This window comes from Mus musculus, chromosome 14, assembly GCF_000001635.26.
Source record: "Mus musculus strain C57BL/6J chromosome 14, GRCm38.p6 C57BL/6J".
Lineage (NCBI taxonomy): Eukaryota > Metazoa > Chordata > Mammalia > Rodentia > Muridae > Mus > Mus musculus.
In genome coordinates, this window is record NC_000080.6 from 104,019,246 (window position 1) to 104,043,559 (window position 24,314).

At 40.5% G+C, this 24,314-nt stretch overlaps 3 long non-coding RNA genes across 3 annotated transcripts in view; 1 reads left to right on the forward strand and 2 right to left on the reverse strand.

Annotated features, from left to right (window-relative positions):
- Window positions 1-7,897, reverse strand: part of 4930432J09Rik (RIKEN cDNA 4930432J09 gene) — a 49,515-nt gene extending 41,618 nt beyond the window's left edge. Inside the window, exon 1 of the long non-coding RNA NR_045953.1 lies at window positions 7,682-7,897. This is a non-coding gene — a long non-coding RNA (RIKEN cDNA 4930432J09 gene). The remainder of the gene's footprint in view (window positions 1-7,681) is intronic.
- Window positions 1-20,362, forward strand: part of Gm41238 — a 32,403-nt gene extending 12,041 nt beyond the window's left edge. The window contains exons 2-3 of the long non-coding RNA XR_874926.1: window positions 19,516-19,595; window positions 19,709-20,362. This is a non-coding gene — a long non-coding RNA (predicted gene, 41238). The remainder of the gene's footprint in view (window positions 1-19,515; window positions 19,596-19,708) is intronic.
- Window positions 13,079-15,680, reverse strand: Gm41237. The gene is made up of 3 exons (XR_874925.1): window positions 15,221-15,680; window positions 14,087-14,173; window positions 13,079-13,318 (listed from the first exon to the last, which is right to left on the reverse strand). It is a non-coding gene; the product is annotated as a predicted gene, 41237 (long non-coding RNA).
- Window positions 20,363-24,314: the final 3,952 nt, after the last annotated feature.

A 24,314-nucleotide genomic window follows, 5' to 3' on the forward strand; every position in this document is an offset into this window, starting at 1 on the left:
TCACTTCCCCAGCTTCCCTCTTTTCAGATGCCTGTGTCTTCTTTTTTTTTTTTTTTTTTTTTTTCTTTTCTCCATTTTTTATTAGGTATTTAGCTCATTTACATTTCCAATGCTATACCAAAAGTCCCCCATATCCACCCACCCCCACTCCCCTGCCCACCCACTCCCCCTTTTTGGCCCTGGTGTTCCCCTGTACTGGGGCATATAAAGTTTGCAAGTCCAATGGGCCTCTCTTTCCAGTGATGGCCGACTAGGCCATCTTTTGATATATATGCAGCTAGAGTCAAGAGCTCCGGGGTACTGGTTAGTTCATAATGTTGTTCCACCTATAGGGTTGCAGATCCCTTTAGCTCCTTGGTTACTTTCTCTAGCTCCTCCATTGGGAGCCCTATGATCCATCCATTAGCTGACTGTGAGCATCCACTTCTGTGTTTGGTAGGCCCCAGCATAGTCTCACAAGAGACAGCTACATCTGGGTCCTTTCAATAAAATCTTGCTAGTGTATGCAATGGTGTCAGCGTTTGGATGCTGATTATGGGGTGGATCCCTGGATATGGCAGTCTCTACATGGTCCATCCTTTCATCTCAGCTCCAAACTTTGTCTCTGTAACTCCTTCCATGGGTGTTTTGTTCCCAAATCTAAGGAGGGGCATAGTGTCCACACTTCAGTCTTCATTCTTCTTGGGTTTCATGTGTTTAGCAAATTATATCTTATATCTTGGGTATCCTAGGTTTGGGGCTAATATCCACTTATCAGTGAGTACATATTGTGTGAGTTTGTTTGTGAATGTGTTACCTCACTCAGGATGATGCCCTCCAGGTCCATCCATTTGGCTAGGAATTTCATAAATTCATTCTTTTTAATAGCTGAGTAGTACTCCATTGTGTAGATGTACCACATTTTCTGTATCCATTCCTCTGTTGAGGGGCATCTAGGTTCTTTCCAGCTTCTGGCTATTATAAATAAGGCTGCTATGAACATAGTGGAGCATGTGTCCTTCTTACCAGTTGGGGCATCTTCTGGATATATGCCCAGGAGAGGTATTGCTGGATCCTCCGGTAGTACTATGTCCAATTTTCTGAGGAACCGCCAGACTGATTTCCAGAGTGGTTGTACAAGTCTGCACTCCCACCAACAATGGAGGAGTGTTCCTCTTTCTCCACATCCACGCCAGCATCTGCTGTCACCTGAATTTTTGATCTTAGCCATTCTGACTGGTGTGAGGTGGAATCTCAGGGTTGTTTTGATTTGCATTTCCCTGATGGTTAAGGATGTTGAACATTTTTTCAGGTGTTTCTCTGCCATTCGGTATTCCTCAGGTGAGAATTCTTTGTTCAGTTCTGAGCCCCATTTTTTAATTGGGTTATTTGATTTTCTGAAGTCCACCTTCTTGAGTTCTTTATATATGTTGGATATTAGTCCCCTATCTGATTTAGGATAGGTAAAGATCCTTTCCCAATCTGTTGGTGGTCTCTTTGTCTTATTGACGGTGTCTTTTGCCTTGCAGAAACTTTGGAGTTTCATTAGGTCCTATTTGTCAATTCTCAATCTTACAGCACAAGCCATTGCTGTTCTGTTCAGGAATTTTTCCCCTGTGCCCATATCTTCAAGGCTTTTCCCCACTTTCTCCTCTATAAGTTTCAGTGTCTCTGGTTTTATGTGAAGATCCTTGATCCACTTAGATTTGACCTTAGTACAAGGAGATAAGTATGGATCGATTCGCATTCTTCTACACGATAACAACCAGTTGTGCCAGCACCAATTGTTGAAAATGCTGTCTTTCTTCCACTGGATGGTTTTAGCTCCCTTGTCGAAGATCAAGTGACCATAGGTGTGTGGGTTCATTTCTGGGTCTTCAATTCTATTCCATTGGTCTACTTGTCTGTCTCTATACCAGTACCATGCAGTTTTTATCACAATTGCTCTGTAGTAAAGCTTTAGGTCTGGCATGGTGATTCCGCCAGAAGTTCTTTTATCCTTGAGAAGACTTTTTGCTATCCTAGGTTTTTTGTTATTCCAGACAAATTTGCAAATTGCTCCTTCCAATTCGTTGAAGAATTGAGTTGGAATTTTGATGGGGATTGCATTGAATCTGTAGATTGCTTTTGGCAAGATAGCCATTTTTACAATGTTGATCCTGCCAATCCATGAGCATGGGAGATCTTTCCATCTTCTGAGATCTTCCTTAATTTCTTTCTTCAGAGATTTGAAGTTTTTATCATACAGATCTTTCACTTCCTTAGTTAGAGTCACGCCAAGATATTTTATATTATTTGTGACTATTGAGAAGGGTGTTGTTTCCCTAATTTCTTTCTCAGCTTGTTTATTCTTTGTATAGAGAAAGGCCATTGACTTGTTTGAGTTTATTTTATATCCAGCTACTTCACCGAAGCTGTTTATCAGGTTTAGGAGTTCTCTGGTAGAATTTTTAGGGTCACTTATATATACTATCATATCATCTGCAAAAAGTGATATTTTGACTTCGTCTTTTCCAATTTGTATCCCCTTGATCTCCTTTTGTTGTCGAATTGCTCTGGCTAATACTTCAAGTACTATGTTGAAAAGGTAGGGAGAAAGTGGGCAGCCTTGTCTAGTCCCTGATTTTAGTGGGATTGCTTCCAGCTTCTCTCCATTTACTTTGATGTTGGCTACTGGTTTGCTGTAGATTGCTTTTATCATGTTTAGGTATGGGCCTTGAATTCCTGATCTTTCCAACACTTTTATCATGAATGGGTGTTGGATCTTGTCAAATGCTTTTTCTGCATCTAACGAGATGATCATGTGGTTTTTGTCTTTGAGTTTGTTTATATAATGGATTACATTGATGGATTTTCGTATATTAAACCATCCCTGCATCCCTGGAATAAAACCTACTTGGTCAGGATGGATGATTGCTTTAATGTGTTCTTGGATTCGGTTAGCGAGAATTTTATTGAGGATTTTTGCATCGATATTCATAAGAGAAATTGGTCTGAAGTTCTCTATCTTTGTTGGGTCTTTCTGTGGTTTAGGTATCAGAGTAATAGTGGCTTCATAAAATGAGTTGGGTAGAGTACCTTCTACTTCTATTTTGTGAAATAGTTTGTGCAGAACTGGAATTAGATCTTCTTTGAAGGTCTGATAGAACTCTGCACTAAACCCATCTGGTCCTGGGCTTTTTTTGGTTGGGAGACTATTAATAACTGCTTCTATTTCTTTAGGTGATATGGGACTGTTTAGATGGTCAACTTGATCCTGATTCAACTTTGGTACCTGGTATCTGTCCAGAAATTTGTCCATTTCGTCCAGGTTTTCCAATTTTGTTGAGTATAGCCTTTTGTAGAAGGATCTGATGGTGTTTTGGATTTCTTCAGGATCTGTTGTTATGTCTCCCTTTTCATTTCTGATTTTGTTAATTAGGATTTTGTCCCTGTGCCCTTTAGTGAGTCTAGCTAAGGGTTTATCTATCTTGTTGATTTTCTCAAAGAACCAGCTCCTCGTTTGGTTAATTCTTTGAATAGTTCTTCTTGTTTCCACTTGGTTGATTTCACCCCTGAGTTTGATTATTTCCTGCCGTCTACTCCTCTTGGGTGAGTTTGCTTCCTTTTTTTCTAGGGCTTTTAGATGTGTTGTCAAGCTGCTAGTATGTGCTGTCTCCCGTTTCTTCTTGGAGGCACTCAGAGCTATGAGTTTCCCTCTTAGAAATGCTTTCATTGTGTCCCATAGGTTTGGGTACGTTGTGGCTTCATTTTCATTAAACTCTAAAAAGGCTTTAATTTCTTTCTTTATTCCTTCCTTGACCAAGGTATCATTGAGAATAGTGTTGTTCAGTTTCCACGTGAATGTTGGCTTTCCATTATTTATGTTGTTATTGAAGATCAGTCTTAGGCCATGGTGGTCTGATAGGATACATGGGACAATTTCAATATTTTTGTATCTGTTGAGGCCTGTTTTGTGACCAATTATATGGTCAATTTTGGAGAAGGTCCCGTGAGGTGCTGAGAAGAAGGTATATCCTTTTGTTTTAGGATAAAATGTTCTGTAGATATCTGTCAGGTCCATTTGTTTCATAACTTCTGTTAGTTTCACTGTGTCCCTGTTTAGTTTCTGTTTCCACGATCTGTCCTTTGAAGAAAGTGGTGTGTTGAAGTCTCCCACTATTATTGTGTGAGGTGCAATGTATGCTTTGAGCTTTACTAAAGTGTCTCTAATGAATGTGGCTGCCCTTGCATTTGGTGCGTAGATATTCAGAATTGAGAGTTCCTCTTGGAGGATTTTACCTTTGATGAGTATGAAGTGTCCCTCCTTGTCTTTTTTGATAACTTTGGGTTGGAAGTCGATTTTATCCGATACTAAAATGGCTACTCCAGCTTGTTTCTTCATTCCATTTGCTTGGAAAATTGTTTTCCAGCCTTTCACTCTGAGGTAGTGTCTGTCTTTTTCCCTGAGATGGGTTTCCTGTAAGCAGCAGAATATTGGGTCCTGTTTGTGTAGCCAGTCTGTTAGTCTATGTCTTTTTATTGGGGAATTGAGTCTATTGATATTAAGAGATATTAAGGAAAAGTAATTGTTGCTTCCTTTTATTTTTGTTGTTAGAGTTGGCATTCTGTTCTTGTGGCTGTCTTCTTTTTGGTTTGTTGAATGATTACTTTCTTGGTTGTTCTAGGGCGTGATTTCCGTCCTTGTATTGCTTCTTTTCTGTTATTATCCTTTGAAGGGCTGGATTCGTGGAAAGATATTGTGTGAATTTGTTTTTGTCGTGGAATACTTTGGTTTCTCCATCTATGGTAATTGAGAGTTTGGCCGGGTATAGTAGCCTGGGCTGGCATTTGTGTTCTCTTAGTTTCTGTATAACATCTGTCCAAGCTCTTCTGGCTTTCATAGTCTCTGGTGAAAAGTCTGGTGTAATTCTGATAGGCTTTCCTTTATATGTTACTTGACCTTTCTCCCTTACTGCTTTTAATATTCTATCTTTATTTAGTGCATTTGTTGTTCTGATTATTATGTGTCGGGAGGAATTTCTTTTCTGGACCAGTCTATTTGGAGTTCTGTAGGCTTCTTGTATGATCATGGGCATCTCTTTTTTTTATGTTTGGGAAGTTTTCTTCTATTATTTTGTTGAAGATATTAGCTGGCCCTTTAAGTTGAAAATCTTCGTTCTCATCAATTCCTATTATCCGTAGGTTTGGTCTTCTCATTGTGTCCTGGATTACCTGGATGTTTTGAATTAGGATTCTTTTGCATTTTGTATTTTCTTTGACTGTTGTGTCGATGTTCTCTATGGAATCTTCTGCACCTGAGATTCTCTCTTCCATTTCTTGTATTCTGTTGCTGATGCTCGCATCTATGGTTCCAGATCTCTTTCCTAGGGTTTCTATCTCCAGCGTTGCCTCGCTTTGTGTTTTCTTTATTGTGTCTACTTCCCCTTTTAGTTCTAGTATGGTTTTGTTCATTTCCATCACCTGTTTGGATGTGTTTTCCTGTTTTTCTTTAATGATTTCTACCTGTTTGGCTGTGTTTTCCTGCTTTTCTTTAAGGGCCTGTAACTCTTTAGCAGTGCTCTCCTGTAATTCTTTAAGTGACTTGTGAAAGTCCTTCTTGATGTCCTCTATCATCATCATGAGAAATGATTTTAAATCTGGGTCTAGATTTTCGGTTGTGTTGGGGTGCCCAGGACTAGGTGGGGTGGGAGTGCTGCGTTCTGATGATGGTGAGTGGTCTTGATTTTTGTTAGTAGGGTTCTTACGTTTGCCTTTCGCCATCTGGTAATCTCTGAAGCTAGCTGTTTTAGTTGTCACTGTTAAGAGCTTGTTCTTCAGGTGACTCTGTTAGCCTCTATAAGCAGACCTGGAGGGTAGCACTCTCCTTAGTTTCAGTGGGCAGAGTATTCTCTGCAGGCAAGCTCTCTTCTTGCAGGGCAGGTACCCAGATATCTGGTGTTCGAACCAGACTCCTGGCAGAAGTTGTGTTCCACTCACTAGAGGTCTTAGGATCTCGTGTGGAATCCTGTGTGGGCCCTTGCAGGTGTCAGGCGACTCTGCTGGCAAGGTAGCCCGGGGCTCGAGTTGAGCGGAAGGGACTTGTGTCCCAGATCAGGCCCGGGTAGCCTGCTTCCCTATGTACTGCAGTCTCAGGTTACGCGCGATTGGATTGGGGCAGGCGCTGTGTTCCACTCACCAGAGGTCTTAGGATCCCGTGGGAGGTCCCGTGTGGGCCCTTGCGGGTGTTGGGCAAGACTTTGCTGGCAAGGTAGCCCGGGGCTCGAGTCGCCTGTGTCTTCTTAATGTAAGGCAAGGTTTCTCTTCTGAGCCCACTGTCTCTGGCTACCGTGATGTCTGTACTCCTGGGTCTCTTGGGCTCTTGCGGATAGCCCTGGCCATGTCCAGTCTGCTGGTCCACTTTACTTCTCTTGCAATCTGCTCGGAGCCTTCCCAGGTGCTGCTGTATATTTTCTCTCTCTTATTAAAAAAAAATCTTCCCCCTTAAAATGGATCTATCATATTGGCAATCTCTTTAGTGTACACCCCCCTTCCATACACACTGTTCTCTGAGGGGTATCTCATGGATGGGGAGCTGTGTGTCATCTTAGGGAACTCAATTTGTATTGCTGAGATAACATCTGGAGGCCACTGGCACCCGGGAACTCAGACAGAGATGTAGCTCTATCACTGATCGCGTGGGTTCGCAATGGTAAATCCATTTTTCTTTTAAAAAAGTATTTGTTTATACTGTATCCATGTTGAAGACACCGTTTGCATCTAAGGAGAACCATCTAGACCTTCCTGCAGGATATGTTGACCCAAGGTTTTCTTTTAAAACTCCATAGGCCTACATTAGATTTCATTTCTAGTGCAAAGTAGTTGAAACATTTTTTTTTTAAAAAAAGAAAGAAGAATTGTGAGATATTTCAATTAAAAGTTATACTTAAAAAAACATATTAGTAAAAATTATCTGGTAATATTTCTATTAAGTTATATTTGAGAAGATAATATTCTTATCTAGTTATATTTGATAACAGATTTGGTAAATGTAATTTTTCAACACAGTTTTTGAAAATTCTGAGTACTGGAATATACTTCTTTATGACCTTAGTGATAAATATCTTTATTGTGTATTTGTTCAATAAATCAGATAATCCCATTGACAACTATGGACAAAATATGGATCAAATGTCACATTACATTCTAAATCATGCATCTTATCCATGACTAGACACGCAAAAATAAAATACAAGACTTTGGAAAGTGTTTGGACTAAGATGTCAAAGAGGTTAATTAGCTCACATGAAAATCAAAGAAAACCATGTTTTCACACAAAATAGGAAATAAAAAAAGAAAAGAAGAAAAAAAAAAGAAAAGATATAAAGACAAGGAAATCACTCTTAGCTACAGAAACAAATTTTATTAGCTTCTCAGCACTTCAGCTCACTCTTGGTGTCATAACTTATCAATTCAAGTAGCAGGAAAGAGTAGAATTTAGAAATAATTCTGATCATTTCTTCTAAGAAGTAGAGAGAGAACAAAACCCACGCCAAAGAGAACCCTCCCTTGAACGGGTGATGGTAGAGTGAAGAAGCATAATGTGCTCAGGTGAGAGACTGGCTGCAGTCAGTGTAGCACTCACAATGCCCACGCTGCCCTGAAGCAACAGGTAGCAAAGTTCTGGGAGGAGGGGAGCAGAGAAAGAGGTTCAGGGTCCTACCTGGAATCCAGGTGGTCTTAGGTGAAGATAAAGGTGGCATTTTCTGTATTCTCATCCAGAAGTGTAGCGCGTGTCAATGGAAAGGAGCCTGGCTAAAATCAACATTTTTTATTTTGGAAGAAGAAAACAAAGCAGACATCACTTTAGGGACATCTTAAACCAGAAACAATTAAATATACTCTTTCTTGCTTTAATGGATATAATAGCCCAATGTTCTTCAAGAAACTCACTGTTCCTCCTTAACAAACCTTGGGGGGCGGGGGAGAGGGAGGTAGGGAAGTGATTAATTTAATCTGTAACTTTTTCCATTCCCAGTCTGTTCTCAGCACTTGGTGGGGGGAGCTTTAGAGTTCTTACAGCTCCCCCTACTGGTGGTAAACAGGATGTGCAGCTTTTGTACGTAAAGCTTTGGCTTGTTTATTCTGAGAACAACAGCTAAATATAACATCAGCTTGTTATTGCAAAAGCAAGATTCCTCTCGTCGTTTCCGATGTCTGAAAAAGTTCAACGCGTAAATTAAAAACACGAAGGGTCATAGAATTTTCTGGAGAAACTATTTCCCGAAGTCGGGGCAACAATGGATTCTGGACTAGAGCAATCCCACACAGTACAGCTTCAAGAATCTGTTTCTGAGATCCAGCCCCAGAAATGACTTAGGATCTGTGGGCGATCATTTCGATTGCACCGCCTTGCCTCCATGCTCTGTTCAGATTTTATCTGTAACCCTGGGCAGACAGAAGTGAGAGGGATACCAGTCAGTTTAGCTGCTGCAACACTGTCTCAAAACCCCCGCTGCCCTTGCAGTTGGGGGTCTGTCATGTGTCAGGCCTGACCCATTCAAGAGAGCTGTGGTCTACAGCTGCCGGCAGTGCAGCAGGTGCGCTGGGGATCACTGCCTGGCCTGTATCCCTGCATGTCATGCAGAGCTGAGATATTTGTACATTTCCGTTTCTTGACCAATAAAATCTCTAAAGTCTGTCTTGCCTTCATATTTCAAAGTATGAAGATATACTAGCCATTCCACATTTTTAATGGTAGCTTTAATTTTTTTTTTTACATCACTGGAGTCTCTTCATATCTGAGTCTATTCTCCTTGTTCTCAATGGTGTCTCTTTGCATAATGTGCAGAACGCCTCAGGCATTTTTGAGCGAACTGGTTTTGCTGTAGAAGAAAAGCCCAATTGCTATTTCAGGATGTGACGATCTTTAAGACTGGGAAAGTAACATATCTCCATCAATTGTAACCAAGTCTTTCGTATTTTGACAGACAGGGGTGAGAAGATCTGAAAAATCGGTGTTTAATCGATGTTTCCTTGTGCCATGATTATTCTTGTTTGTTGGACCACGCTGTCCGTTCATGCCACTTTCCTTTCTCTCGGCTTCACTTGCTACTCACTCCAAGAAACATATGTTCAAAGTCAAGCTGATTACCTTTAAAATGCATTGCTAATTATTAAAACTCAAGGCACGTTTGATATGAATTTCAGCTAGACAGTGGCTTCCATGACCAGGATTCTGTTGGTTTTCTCTGGGGTTTGCAATTGCCTTTCTTTTTTTAACTTGCCCTGGGAATATTTGTTACCTCCTTTTTCCTCCTGTTCTTCCTGTGCACTTTGTGCGTCTTGATCTCCCGGAAGAGGCTGCAGTCCTCCTGGGGTCTGGGGTCTTCGTGTCCTCTTTCTACTGTTGATGGTTCTCATGGTATGCAGGGCTTGTTGCAGGGAAGGGTGCCTAGAGGAACTGCCTTGCCTCAGGGCTATCAGCTGCCACTTGGAGTTCCTCAAGTAACTGCACAGCCCAAGTATAGTGCAGGCTCTGCTTATCTTGTATATCAATGATGCAATTTGCCCTTCCTTGATGTGGAGGAAAGAACAACTACCTTTAGTTTTCCTTCTTCTACCCAAGTAAGCTGCTGTCATGGCTCCAGAGCTAAGAGGTTGCCACCTTGCAAGAAAAGGGTACAGAACCTACTTGACACATTCCAGGGTGTAGGGGATTTTCCACGGTTTGGGGAGTAATAAAGCATTCTTTATTTGGAGACAATGCTAACTGGACACAGTGCTGAAGATGGGGCAACAGACGAGGGCCAAGTTCTACAGAAATGATTTCCCTGTTTCAGCTTCACTTCTTTTCCCACCTTCCCAATCCGCTGATGCTGAACTCAGTGATGTTCTTCACATCTTGGTAATATGGTCTATGCTGACTTTATCCACCGTCATTTACAGCAGTGGTTCTCAACTTGTGGGTCGTGACCCCTCTAGGGTTCAACACCCCTTTCACAGTGGAAAACAGAGATGTTTACATTGTGATTCATAACAGTAGCAGTTATAGTTATGAAATAGCAATAAAAAGAATTTTGTGGTTGGGGAGCGGGGTCACCACAACTACGAGGAGCTGTATTAGAGCGTCACAACATCAGAAAGGCCGAGAACTACTCATTTAGATTCCTTTCTATCCTCTCCGGATTTCTCTAAAGATTGTTACAGATGTTTGTACATTGATAATTATCATCATCCCATGAACCCTGCCATCACCTGTTTGGGAGCGTGGCTTTTGACACTGTATATTTACCACATCTGCTTTCTGCTACCACTCATAGGCCACGGAAGATGAGAGGCAAACAGAGATGTCCATAGTGTTTTTTGTTTGTTTGCTTTTGTGTTTCGTTTTGTTCTTTAATTTTTCGGTTCCTTACATAGGTTAGAGACTCGAAGGTATTTTATAACTGCATAGCAATGTGAATGTGCAAGTAAAAGGCAGCCACTCCTGGAGTGGAAGGGTGCAAAGAAACGAATGCATGCTGGTGATGGGGTGTGGGTCACTTCTCTGAACCTCTGTAAGGAAGTGGGCTGAGCTGACTTCAGATCCCAGCAGTCGCCTTTGCAGGGTTTTAGAACATCCGGTCTCCGTTCTTCTTCCCATCTGCGTCAGTGTGCGCCCAGTTTCCAATCTGCTTTTCTGCCCTAGGTCTTCAGAAGCCGTCTCCTCTCACACCTTTCCTCATGACGCCCCCACAAAAGAATTGAGCTACTCTTTCTGGCTTATCGGCACCATTATCATCCTAGCTATTATTACTGAAAGGACTGCGTTTCAGTGATCCCCATTTCAAACCTCAAAAAAAAAAATCCCTTTAGATTTTTAATCTGCAATTCCCAGTGTTTGCCAATTTAGGACCATCTGCAAATTAGTTAATGTGCAGTTTAGCCTTTCTTTGAAATCAGTAATTAAGATGTAAAGTAAGGCTGAGACCAAGACTAATTCCACGGGCCTCCCACTGGGACCTCTCCTGAGCTCTATAACTCTTTCATCCGCACCTCTGGCTTCTCAACTCCCAGCCAAATCTCCAGCTATTTCTCTCGATATGTAATTAAGCCGATGCATGAGGCTCACCAGATTAACTTCTGTTTTGTAAAACGCTATCCGGGATACATATTTATTTGACTTGGTTTTGTATTTACATGTGTGGAAACCTTATAACCAACGCGAGAAGAATATTTCAGTTAGATCGACCCTGGCTTTTCCCATTAGCTAATTCTCCTACACTGAAGACAGACACAAGATAGCCTCTTAATATTAATTCTATTATTTAAGTGCAGCCAACGTTCAGGATCTAGACTATAACTGCCACTAAGGACTAATTTTATCCCTTCTTTTCATTTTAAATTTGTTCCAGCATTCTAGAATCTTTCTACTTATTTAAGATAAAAATCTGACTTTATTTTAATAAGTTTATTCAATTATTCCCCCATCAGCTATAGAAAAATCCTTTTGTTTTCAGGTCTTAGGCGTTTTCTATTAGCTGCCAATTATCTGTGTCTCAGACTGACATTCAAATAATTAAATATTCAGGTGCACCGATCTTGCCACCAAGGGTTTTATGAGCATTTGAGAAATTTGTTTAAGTTTAATTGGGAAATTAAGCCATGGGGCAACGTTACTGCAGCGCTCCACTGCTGTGCTCTGAGGAACCGCACTAATATAGGTCAGAAAAACACAATAGGACCCACAAACACTCAAAGAACACGAACCCACAAACACCCAAAGAACACTAAACCCTGCTCTGAATGACTGCCAAATTCGGAGGCATTTTAATCTTCCCTTTCTGGGACTCTTTCTGCCTCTAGTGTGCAGACCAGCCTCTGGTTTAGAGTCTAAATCTTCTTACTGGTCTCAAGCCCCTGCCTATTCCCTGTGGCTCTTTTCCCCTTTCAGAACGTACTCAAGTATTTTATTACTGTGTGTCTGCAAAAAAAAAAAAAAAAAAAAAAAAAAAAAAAAAAAAAAAAAAAAAACCCATATCGCTCTTTTCTCTGTAGTATCAGATGACATTCCGAGCATTCTGAGTTAGACGCTGGTTTCTCCGTTGCTGGGAAATGCATCCAGACAGGCAGTAAATATTTTTATTCTGCTATAAATACACAAGAGTTTATGATGTATGTAGGACTCTAGCATGATGGATTTCTTCCCAGCTAAGACTTACCCACACAGAACGAAGTGGCTTGGCTCACTTTATATTTCCTTTAAGGACATACCTTTGTTTTTCAATTAATGTAACTTCGAATTGAGAAAAACGTAAAGGAAAGACAGAGAAGGATACATAGAGAGGAAAAGACAGAACAAGGGTTGACTTGGAAGACTGAAGGGAAATATGTGCTTAACTATATTCCAAAATCCAACTGTCCTATTATCTGTTATATAACATTACGGTGCTTTGACTTGATATCCCCCCCCCCCCCACACACACACACATCAAGAGGTACTGAGTTAATTTTAATTAAAACTGTAGAAGTGTATGTCTCCATATTGACTTCTTACTAAGCATATGAACCGGCTGAAAATAGGACGTTTTGTGAAGCACTTTTACATGCGTAAAACTCTTGAAATCACAGCCTCAGAAGAGAGATGGAGACATGTTAGGTTCAGATTTTTTTTAATTTTATATATTTTTTTAATTAGGTATTTTCCTCATTTACATTTCCAAAAGTCCCCCATACACCCCCCCCCCACTCCCCTACCCACCCACTCCCACCTTTTAGCCCTGGCATTCCCTTGTACTGGGGCATATAAAGTTTGCGTGTCCAATGGGCCTCTCTTTCCAGTGATGGCCGACTAGGCCATCTTTTGATACATATGCAGCTAGAGACAAGAGCTCCGGGGTACTGGTTAGTTCATAATGTTGTTCCACCTATAGGTTTGCAGATCCCTTTAGCTCCTTGGGTACTTTCTTTAGCTCCTCCATTGGGGGCCCTGTGATCCATCCAATAGCTGACTGTGTTTGCTAGGCCCCGGCATAGTCTCACAAGAGACAGCTCTATCTGGGTCTTTTCAGCAAATTCTTGCTAGTGTATGCAATGGTGTCAGCATTTGGAAGCTGATTATGGGATGGATCCCCCGGATATGGCAGATTTTTAAAAAAAGTTTTTCAACTGGAAATTTGAGGAAAATCCATCAGTTTGTTCATGTTGCCATGAGGTGGCCTCGTATCAGTCAGGAATACGCCTGTGCCCATTCCATGTAGGAGGGTCTGTAATGCTGATTTTGGTCTGTAGCACTATTCTTCTTCCTGAATGCATACTGCTATTTTCTTTTTCTTGCTATTTCACGTTGATAGTGCCTGAGGGCCAGGGATCACTAAACCTGGAACAGAAGATGTAAGAATAAATGTCATGTATGAGTGTTCCTCCAGACATATGTAGGCACAATGTCACTGCACTTTAAAGAAGGACGTCATGTCAAGTGTTGTCTGGATGATACCAGGTCCATTTTTATCCTTTTGCTTCTTTGGTAAACATCTTCTAAGTAGTTTATTTATCTGATACTGGTTTTAGCAGAATTGGTTTCCCACATATATAAATAAGAACAAATAAGAAGTCACTGTTCTCTACCTCTGGCTTTTACAAAGGGTTGGAGGAACAGGATTCGTGATATCAGACTCAGCTACCGTCCTACATGAGTTTCACCGGGTCTGCTGTTATAATGGCATACCTTTAAAGTTACATAGAAACTGACAAACAGCTCGCCTGCCTTTTATGTGTTCCGTTCTAAGTATCTCCCAAAGGCTTACGCCTTTGGGTGACAGTGATACTAGAAGCTGGGGAAACGCCTGGGGAGGTCAGAAGGTAATTTGGACCTCCACAGAACATGTCCTAGAAGGTGATTGGGGACACCTGTCCCCCTTTTCTCTAGTGCTTTTTAATATCATGTTCTATCCCAACACAGACCTAAAGCCAAAGGCAGGCAGCCAGGTACTGAGACTTCCAAAACCACAAACTAAAACCAAATCTCCCCTCCCCCCCCTTAAACTATTTAGTTCTGGCATTTTGTGAGAGTAACTTAAAGGTGTCTAGCATACTACTCTTTAGTCAGGTCTAATGTAATTAACATTCCGAGAAGTAAAGGCCTCACCCACAGTGACATCACACGCCAGTGGAAGGTAGTGACTGTATCTGGAGGTGGTCGGACTGTTCTTCCAGGCCTGACACAGCACGGCGACTTTTACAAGGAAGACGGAAGTGTGTAAGCAGGAGAGTCTCTACAGCTTTAGCCAATAGTTCCAAATGAATAAATAAGATTATTCCCTACTCATAAATGATCAGAAACCAACAGGAAAGTATTGGCAATTAGTGGAGGTGTTTAACTAAAACCCATGGATAAGTCACTACAGTGGAAGCCATAGATAGCTTGCATTTAGTATTTAAGTCAACCATACAGGGGTAGCCATTTCAATGTACAATTTAAAATGCTAGGACTCTCTGCAAATGTGATCACCATCACAAAAGTACTAAAACCTGTCTTCCTTACTATCTTGTTTAGTGACCTATGAGGAGGTGGAATATTATAGACACCATTAGATGGCAGTATCACACAAACTACAGTTCAACTTAGAACAAGATTGTGTTCTAAATGGCCAAAAAGTTTTATTTGTCACAGAGCTAGCAAATATGTAGCAAATGTGTGGGTGGCGCATTTTTAAACACAAGAAGGAACTCAGATTAGAGATTTGATTCAAGTAAAGGCAGGGTTTAGGGAGGAAGAGAATAGAAAGGCTTAGAAGGGCAATAAAGCTCTGACAACTCCTGATCTTTGGAAGGCAGGTCCCGAGCACTGAAGGGATGCCCACAGCATGGAGAGAACACGGTGGACTTTCAGGGCTTGGTAAAAATTTTTCAACACCATTATTTTACCAGAAAAATACTAAATGGATAGTAGTTTAATCATTCCACGATGTTTTCTCTAAATTTAAGATTAAAATAAAAATCTATTCCATCTGTCGTTAGATAGGAATAATTTTGAGTTTTTAAAAGCAGGATATTTACTGAAGTACATTCTGTAGGATAAGATTTTGAATATAAAAATACCACTTTCTGTAAAATATGAAGTGTAATAACTCTAATGTTAATAATTAACCAGTTCAGTTTTAGAAACAAATATTGTGTACAAAATGCTATAAGCAGAATCATATTTGTTCTAAATATTTGGGTTTTACAGATTTTTTATGAACACATTAACAGAAACATTGAAAATGCAATACAAACTTACCTCAAAATTGTTTCTATTTGGTCCAGTAGGTAGCATGCCGAGGCTTCATTTTATACAAAAGGGTGAGTATGCACGGACATAGAAGCCACCAAACTGAAAAGCACTGCTCAGAGTCTTTAACCACCCAACGGTGGGTTTAAGTTTCTTAGAACATAATGTAACTCTCCAGTTCAACACTGTTCCTCCATTCCTTATATGACCAGTCTTTGACACAGTGACAGCAGCTCTTGGGGACCAGATCCATGAACACTTGAGCTATTATTCATGCCAGGGACATTTTGGATGTCAGCCATATTCCATCATGAAATTTGCTTGTTTGGTGCCTACATCTGCAGAACCAGTGTCTCCTTTTTCAAGCGAGTTCTCTTCTGTAGTGGACTGGTCTAGTTTATTAAATATTCTAGCTTACATCCAAGAGTGTTCTTATTTTAGTACTTATCATTTGTTTATGTGATGGTTTTTGAGTTATCTTTTACTTCTTTATTTGGTGTGTGTGTGTGTGTGTGTGTGTGTGTGTGTGTGTGTGCACATGCAGGAACCTGTGAATGTCAGAGGACAGCTTGCAGGAGTAGGTCCCTTCCTTCCCCTGCATGGGTCCTGGGGATTGAACTCGGGTTATAAGACTTGGTGGCAAGCACCTTTACCTACTGTGTCACCTCACTGGCCCAGCTTGCATGTGATAGAGCTAAGATTTTCTGCCACCCTTTCAGAAGAATCCCACCAAGTGGCTGCCCTGCATCCAGGGAGCGATTCATTGATGCTCCAGGCCATATTGCTATCACCAGCTGCGGTCAGGGAAGAAGATATAAAACCCTCACCCCTGTGATGTAATACTGTACAATTAGGCACATAATGCGGATTTTATGCTTTTCTCTGGAACATCTGGCATGCTGTACTTTCTAAAAGCAAAGCTTGAGTAGCCAGACCTCCTGTTGGATTTTAATATAAGTGTTCCTTTACACATATCAGTTATCATGTTTGTGCCAGGTTTTGAAATACCACACTCTAACTCGTACCTCTCCAGTGAGTGTAAATTCAGAGTGCCTGCCGGGAGGTGATGTGTTTGTGGTGGGAGCTAATATCTCCCCTAATCTAAATACCAAATGGGTTTTAGATTGACATTCTAGCCCAGCGTTGGTCTTGGCCCTTGGGAAAAATCATTGTTTATGAATTCTTTTCAGGTACTCAGAATTAAGAATCAATCTATTTAAACTTTGTTGCTTACATTACATTTGCATTTCTGAGATATTAGGGAAATGAGCATAGTTATTGTATGTGTCCACTTGAAAAAAACAGTTGGCAGTAAAAAAAAAACAAAAACAAAAACAAAAACAAACAAAAACACCGTTTAAATAAAATTTCCTAAGATCTCAAGAATAAAAGATATGCTGCCCAGGGAAAAGCAAATCACTATCTAGAAATTCTTGTGAGCCAAAATCTTTTTCACTGACAAAGTAGGAATGAGCATGTCCACAAAAGAGCATGCTGTTTCTTGCAGAAACAGCTTATAGCAGTGTATTTTCTTGTAAACAAACAAAACAAAACAAAACAAAACAAAACAAAACAAAACAAAACAGAACAAAACAAAACTTGGGAACTGACAAATGAGAATAAAGACAAATGACACAAAGTTAAAACTGAGAAGAAACCAAGAGAAAAAAAATAAAACTAAACATGGTTTGCGTGAAGCAGTAAAAATAAAATATGCTTTAACAGATGTGCATGTGGTTGACAGTTGTCTATGTTCATTCATTGGTCCACACTAGGCAGTCTTCTAATTCTACTGATTATTTTGAAATTTTGAAAAGCAATTATGGAACTATTTTAAATAACTGCAACATAAGAGAAGACAAATGTATCACAAAATTAAAAGCATTACCTCATGCAGCCAATGGTCCACAATGACTTCTGTAGTTAGTGGGATTGGAAGGAACTTTTCTGACATATTTTAGCCCCTGTCTAAGTCTGAACATTAGACTTAGTGACCTGCAGCCACTTTTTTTTCTTTGTCCTCTCAGTCTCCAGAGACCTTGGCTAGGGTCTTTTTCTTGAATTTTTAGGCTCCCTTATTTGTGTGGTTGCCTACAACAAAATGGCCTCTGCAGTGGTTCCATATCTAAATTACAGTTATTTGGATATTCCATAGCTTAATAAATATCTATACTATCCAGTTCATAGGTTTTATTATTAAATTCTACCATTGCACAGTGTATAACTCTCTTGATAAAAAAAAAACTAAGTTTGTGACTTGTATATTTTGGTATTTTCATAGAATAATGTTTTTTTTGGTTGATATCAAAGAGCAATGCCCACAGCACCACAATATTGGACATGTTGGAAACAGATGGCTGTGAGCGTTTTCTTAAGTAGAAGGGCAGATGGAACAGGACTCAGGGACCAACTTTCCATGCTTTGAAGGGTTTGAATGACAGGACAGGACTTTTTTTTTTCTTTCTTTCTCTAATTGGTAGCATCACTGGGTCAAAGAAGAGGGAACTCGAGGTCAACCATGTGAAGTACTGGTGAACAGAATTCCAGCAACAGAGCAGACTGAACACCATGAAAAACAGTCCTACTCTCATACAGGAGGCACTGTGTAAAACATCATATTATTCTAGGACAGACCAGGAAGACAAATTAGAAACAGGAAACTTCCTAGGTACAGAGAGTCAGGGGCTATGACCACAGGCAGAGCATAGACCCACAACACAGAGCTTTGACTACAGAGACATTGACAATCAAATATAGGCTCAGGAAGAAGAGGAAAGGCATATAGCCTGCCCTACAGTACAGTTGGGAGCCTAGAGGATCTGCGTCTTTCTTAAAGGACAGCCCTGGGAAAAGGTACGAGACCTTATCTCCAGATAAATCAATAACCCTCCCAAGAGAAATCAGGACTTCAAGTCTGAATTTATGCCTACTGTGTAGGATTCACAAATAGAAATGAATGAAAGGAATATCGGAGTCTCAGCCAGTAAGATCTCTGGAGGATTCTGTGAGGACAAATCTAGGAACTCTTCAATCATATAGCATATAGCATGCATCAGACCTCTTCAGAGGGTACGTATAATAAATAAAGCATAAACCGTGAGAGCTCATGAGAGGTTGGCACGGGACAGGAGAGGTTAGTCAAAACAACAACCAACCAACCAAACAAAAAACCCAAGCCCACAAATTTCAAGTAGGCAGGGCATTAAGTTCAGAAGGTCTATCATTAACATTGAAAAGGGTACTTAAAAGCTAAGTACTTCATGCTTTAAATTTGAGATTACACATATCCTCACCATAAGGATCCGAGACAAGGCACAAATCAACTTACTTAGTTATTCAATGTATACATACTTCAAGACAGTATGTTTTGTATTTTGAACCATTTTTTAAAAAGCGATAAAAGGTATGCTTTTAATAAACTTGCAAGTTACCGGAGGCAATGGTAAACATAAGGAAAGAAAGCGCAAAATAAGAACTGACTCAAGGACGAGAAAATCAAAAGGTTTTAATGATGTAAATGTGTGTGAGCATGCACAAGCCCACCGCATGCGGAAACGGGATTATTTTCTACTTTATACTTTCTTCCAGCTCATTAAAATTTAACAAATAACACATTTTATAGGAAACTATGTGTGATGAAGGTTCTTATTTTCTGCATTTTGTATACTGACTTTCGGGAAACTTTTCAGGTTGGTCTCTGTTGAAAAGCAGGGCAAGTGTGCGCATTCCTCCGAGTATTAGGGGCTCATCTAGAACGTTGTAGACAATTCTAATTTTGTTTTTTATTTGTAACAAGTCTTAATTTTGATCTTCACCTGAGCCTTCCATTTCTGCTTTTCTTTCTGCTCATTACTCTAGACGTACTTTGGCAATCATGGGAAGAGACAAGGAAATTATGGGAATAACAGTTTTTGCACTCAACACCCCACTTCCAAACCCTATATATTGTTTCTCTGACAAAGAATGAAGCAATTTGAATTATAAGATATTTTTGTTAGTTTAATACAGTATCCTCATGTACGGTATAAGGTGACTTAGTATCACAGCTTGCAAAGAGGGGGACGTTACATTAGAAATCATATGTCTTCCTTGGGTCTTTGCAGGAGCACAAATAACCTTTTTCTTAAAAAATAAAATCAACTTAGAGTCTGGGGTTGGGGCAGAGCACACTCAGCTCTCAGAAAAGGGAGGGGGCACAGCTAACAAGGAGCTGCCTTCAAAGATGGTTGAAACCCAGGGGGATTTTCATCATAGGATTTTGGCTCTGGAAGGTCTTTGAAGATTTTTGGATTTTCACTTAACAGGTGGTCCTGCGCCTGCTGCTCTCTCTGCTGATCTGAAGCCACACAGCCCAGCATGGCTCCCACTGCTTGACTTTCTGGAGGTAAGGCCCCAGGAACTGCTCCTTCCCATTTTTTTTATTTATATCCAATAATGACTTTTCTTATGAGAGGCTTACAATCTCCCTTCTCCTTTTCCCCACCCACTACCAACCAGCACTCCAGGGTTTGAGCATCAATACCTGCCCCTCAATTAGATCAGAGAAAACCTGAAAGATCGCATAGCGGGAGTGCAAGGTGTCCACTAGATGGCAGAATTGATCAAGCTGAATCGTGCGCCGCGCAGCGAGACTGTGAACTCTGAGTACAGAATCCAGATGGAGGGATAGACAGCCCTCTAAAGCTGACATCTCCACGTTTTCCCCAGTGTGAGTCTTGAGCGGCCCAAGGGTGCTCTGAAATGCTCCGGGCCGCACCATTGTTACAGTCCATAGAGGTGACACTTTAGGGAGTGACGTTATGGTGTCTGACAGCCTGTTACATAGTGTGATGCTGTCACTGGAGGCTAGAGACTCCTCCAAAGGTCCTAGTTCAGGAAATCCTGACTTACAAAGTTCAGGTTGTCCATCCATACAGAAAGTCAGGCACACTCTTTATGATGTCCCACGAGGAATACTGGCAGTATCACTCATTTAGAAAAATATTATCTACCAACTCTCAATTCTCCATTGTTGCAAACTGGTCCCGTTGTGGTCCCAGTAATGGATTTATACAGCTAAGTAATTTATTGTGCCATTCTCATTGAACATCTTTACAGAATACTTCAAGATTGAAATAAATACCATGAAAAAAAAAACAAAGAATTTTGTATTTCAAAGGCTCTGCACTTTTATTCACCTAGTTTAACATTTATCTGATTTATTTCATGCAGCAACTCAATGTTTCAACGGTATTGTGCTGTTTAGAACACACACATAGTATGTCTTGAACAATATCCTTTGTAAGACCAACTGGGATCCCCATGACTATGCTTGCTCTCAGGAACATGCCTAAATTACTTTATTTCAACATTGCACAATACACAGCAAGCACCAAGATGCTGGTACCAATTCTATTTGTTAGCAAAGGAGCCCAGGCTCAAAACAGTTAGCAGACTGAAGCAGATCGCAGTAACTATGAAGTTTAATAGGAAGCCTCTTCAATCTTACACTTGAAGTTTCTTAACGAACAACATGGTTTTATTTCCCTAGTTGAATGTGAACATTATAAACACCGAACCTATATTTGCATATAGTTGCATATAGGGCCACTTGTATATTCTTGTATCCTGTGAGTAAACTATCTACAAATGAACTAAAAATGAGCAAGCCAAATACAGGATGAGTTACACAGTAATTAATTGTGATTACAACAGAACTCATTTTTCCCAGGCAAGCAGGATGAGACCATCTTCTATACGATACTGAAGGATGAGGCCAAAATGAATGGACCCGCTGTCTTTTACATTTGCGGCCATATCAGCTGTTGCTCTTATTGTTTCTGTCTGTGGCGACAGAGCATGTGGTACTGAGTGATAGCATCACTTTAGATCTTATAATATGCTTGTCCTAATGACGACCCAGCAGCTAAAAACGCTGTCTCTGTTCTTTCCCTTTAAGTCATTACAGACTCAGAGAACAGTGTCAAAGGATATGAGACAGTCCCATAAATGCTTCTTTATCCAGATTTCTCTTGTCACGTAAAATGGCACACTGGTCAAAGAATATTAGCTATACTGCTAATCCCATGCTTCATTTAGAGCTACAGAGTTTTCCACTGGCACCCTTCTCTGTTCTGGATGTAGTGTGGGACCTGATGACAGGTGAGACCCGATGATTGGTACCCTTCCTTTCTCCTTGAGTCTCACTAGTGCTGAAAAATGTGGAGGTAGAACCGTTCTCCTCACTGTCCATTCGCTTTGACATCAGCAACTCTAAAACCCAGGGGTCTCATGCAGAACCCACTGATGTGGAGCAAAGTAGGAACTCAGTGTGTGGAGTACTAGGTCTGAGCTCTTCACATGGGCTGGGATCTGACTTAGCCTGAAATCTAATGGGGAGCTGGGAGCCCTGCCCACTTCAGAGCTTTTGGGTAGATATGGATATCCATGCTAGCCATTAGGTTTGCTCACCTAGGAGTTTCCTAATGAAGCATCCCATCAGAATGCATTTTTCAATTTGGAATTTCTGATCAGCCGATAAACTGCTTCGGAAAACATTTATTGTGGAAATCCCTGACAAAAATCCTCTCCTGCCTTTGTCTATAGGAGCAAAGTTCAGAGTTGCTCCAGGTCAGTGAACCTGTATTCTCTTTATACTCCATGTCGGCCTTTTTTTTTTTTTTTTTTAAATTTTAGTTATCAATTTCTTTAACTCACCCCTAATGTCCCTGCATCCAGTCTTGCTTACCTATTCCAAAAAGAGATCATTTCATTTGTCTTAAAGAAACAAACAAAAAAAAAACTCACCAAGCACAGAGCTGTTAAGCAGACTTAACTTTTTTTTTCTTTTAAATACCCTTTTGAATACTAACTGACATAGTCAGGGTTTGTATTCCTGCTCAAAGCATCATGACCAAGAGGCAAGTTGGGGAGGAAAGGGTTTATTCAGCTTACATTTCCATAATGCTGTTCATCACCAAAGGAAGTCAGGACTGGAACTCAAGCAGATCAGGAAGCAGGAGCTGATGCAGAGGCCATGGAGGGATGTTCTTTACTGGCTTGCTTCCCCCGGCTTGCTCAGCCTGCTCTCTTATAAAACCAAGACTACCAGCCCAGAGATGGTCCCACCCACAAGGGGCCTTTCCCCCTTGATCACTAATTGAGAAAAATGCCCCACAGCTGGATCTCATGGAGGCATTTCCTCAACTGAAGTTCCTTTCTCTGTGATAACTCCACCTGTGTCAAGTTGACACACAAAACCAGCCAGTACACTCATACTTTTCATTTGGGGGGGGGGCAGGGAGGGTCTGTCCTACAGATAAGTCACCATTTCATTTCAAAGACGACTCAAAAGGTCTCCATATTACAGTGTCTTTGCTTTGTCAAATACAATTGTTCTTGACTTCATTATGTTTTCTCACAACATTCCCAGGTTCCCACATTATTCAGGATAAACACAAAATGCGGTGCAACTCTCTATAGCCAGACAAAATAATGGTTGGCTTACAGTGAATGAGAATTTTAATGTAGATTTCTAAACATGTACTTCATGGTAAGTGCCCAAAAGGGATCATAGCAACAAATTCACCTTTAATTTCATGTTTAACATGATGGATCCCTACATGCTGACAATCACTTATAAACAACGGACTCAAAACCGTCACTTGGGTGAAATGAAGAGGTTACGTTTTTATTATTATAATTTTCAGTATAACTAATGAGGTTTCCCCACACATGATTGAAAAATAACTTTCTGGTTTCTTAGCTGTCAGCTCTCCGCTTGGGTTATGCCCATGACAGTCACGCAAATAGGAAGCTTATATTAAAGCCAGAATCAAAGGCAGCAGGAGAGGGAATCAGGCTACATTAATGAACCATTGAAGCCTGTCTCCAGCACGGATGAAACTAAATCACTGGTTAGATCTCTGGTGATTTCCCACTTGAGAGATGAGAAGAAAACACATTCAGAGCTCTAGCAAAGCCCTAGCAACTTGCCTGCCTAACACAGTGGCTGAAAGATTATTTTAAAGATGATCTTGATAGAATTACTAGAAATATTACCTCCAAGCATTTGATTCTGCTGTGACCCTCCAAAGGGCCAGTGACACCAGACAGAAGCACGGGGGTCCAACAGACTTGCCAACACTTACATTATCAACTCCTTTGGTTACAATTAACCTTAAGGCTCCGGGTAGAGAAGAGAACAGAGGGACATAAAATTATCGGTCTTTTCTCAAATTGACAAGGTAGTCAGGATGACTGCTCTCTTACTCGTGCACGGCCACACTGCATCAGCACTGTCCGTTACACAACACTAGAGTAACAAGATGGAACTACCGGTCTGGAATATGCCTCAAATTAGGCTTCGTAACTGGGAAATATATTCTCACTTTTTTTTTTGTCCTTCAAAGGGGAGTTGTGCTTTATTTTAAATTAAGTTGTCAGCGCATACTGCAAATCTATTTGCTGCTCCTTTAGATATATATGTTGTCATTAGCGATATAATTAGCACATGTTCTTGATTGCCTTCCGTGTTGGGCACCAGGGGAGCTGAAGATTAGTGAAGCTCATACGCTTTTCCACTTTGAGCATTTAGTTGAGGAGAGAAAGAAATGGGTGAGAATGAGAGAGATAAACAGGCAGGAATGAAGAGACATCATCTTTATTCTACCAGAGTAAAATTTGACTTCTGAGACATGTGTTTCTATGTTTTTAGCTGTTTTTCTGGACCACAAAAGACAAGCTTAAAGGACTGGTTAGCACTTAGTTATATTAGAAAATAATGAACTTCCTACTATATTATTCTAGGGTAGGATCTCAATAGCAGTTTAATATTTTAGTTAAGATCATGGGAAAATCATGAAATCTGCACAGGTTTTTGAATAATAGCCTAGTATTAGAAAGTGTGACAAAGGGAGAAAGGCAATTCTAAGAGATTAATGGTGGGAATAGAGTTCTAGAGATACACAGCTCTAATGAACATTTTGGGAATAAGACCATTTTGTAAGGGAACATGGGGATACAATCTCCAAAAAGAGCATGAGTCTTAAGTGTTCTTCCAGCACTGGGAAGATACTTACAACAGGCTAGGGATGGGTTGTTCAGAACACCATTTTAGGACATT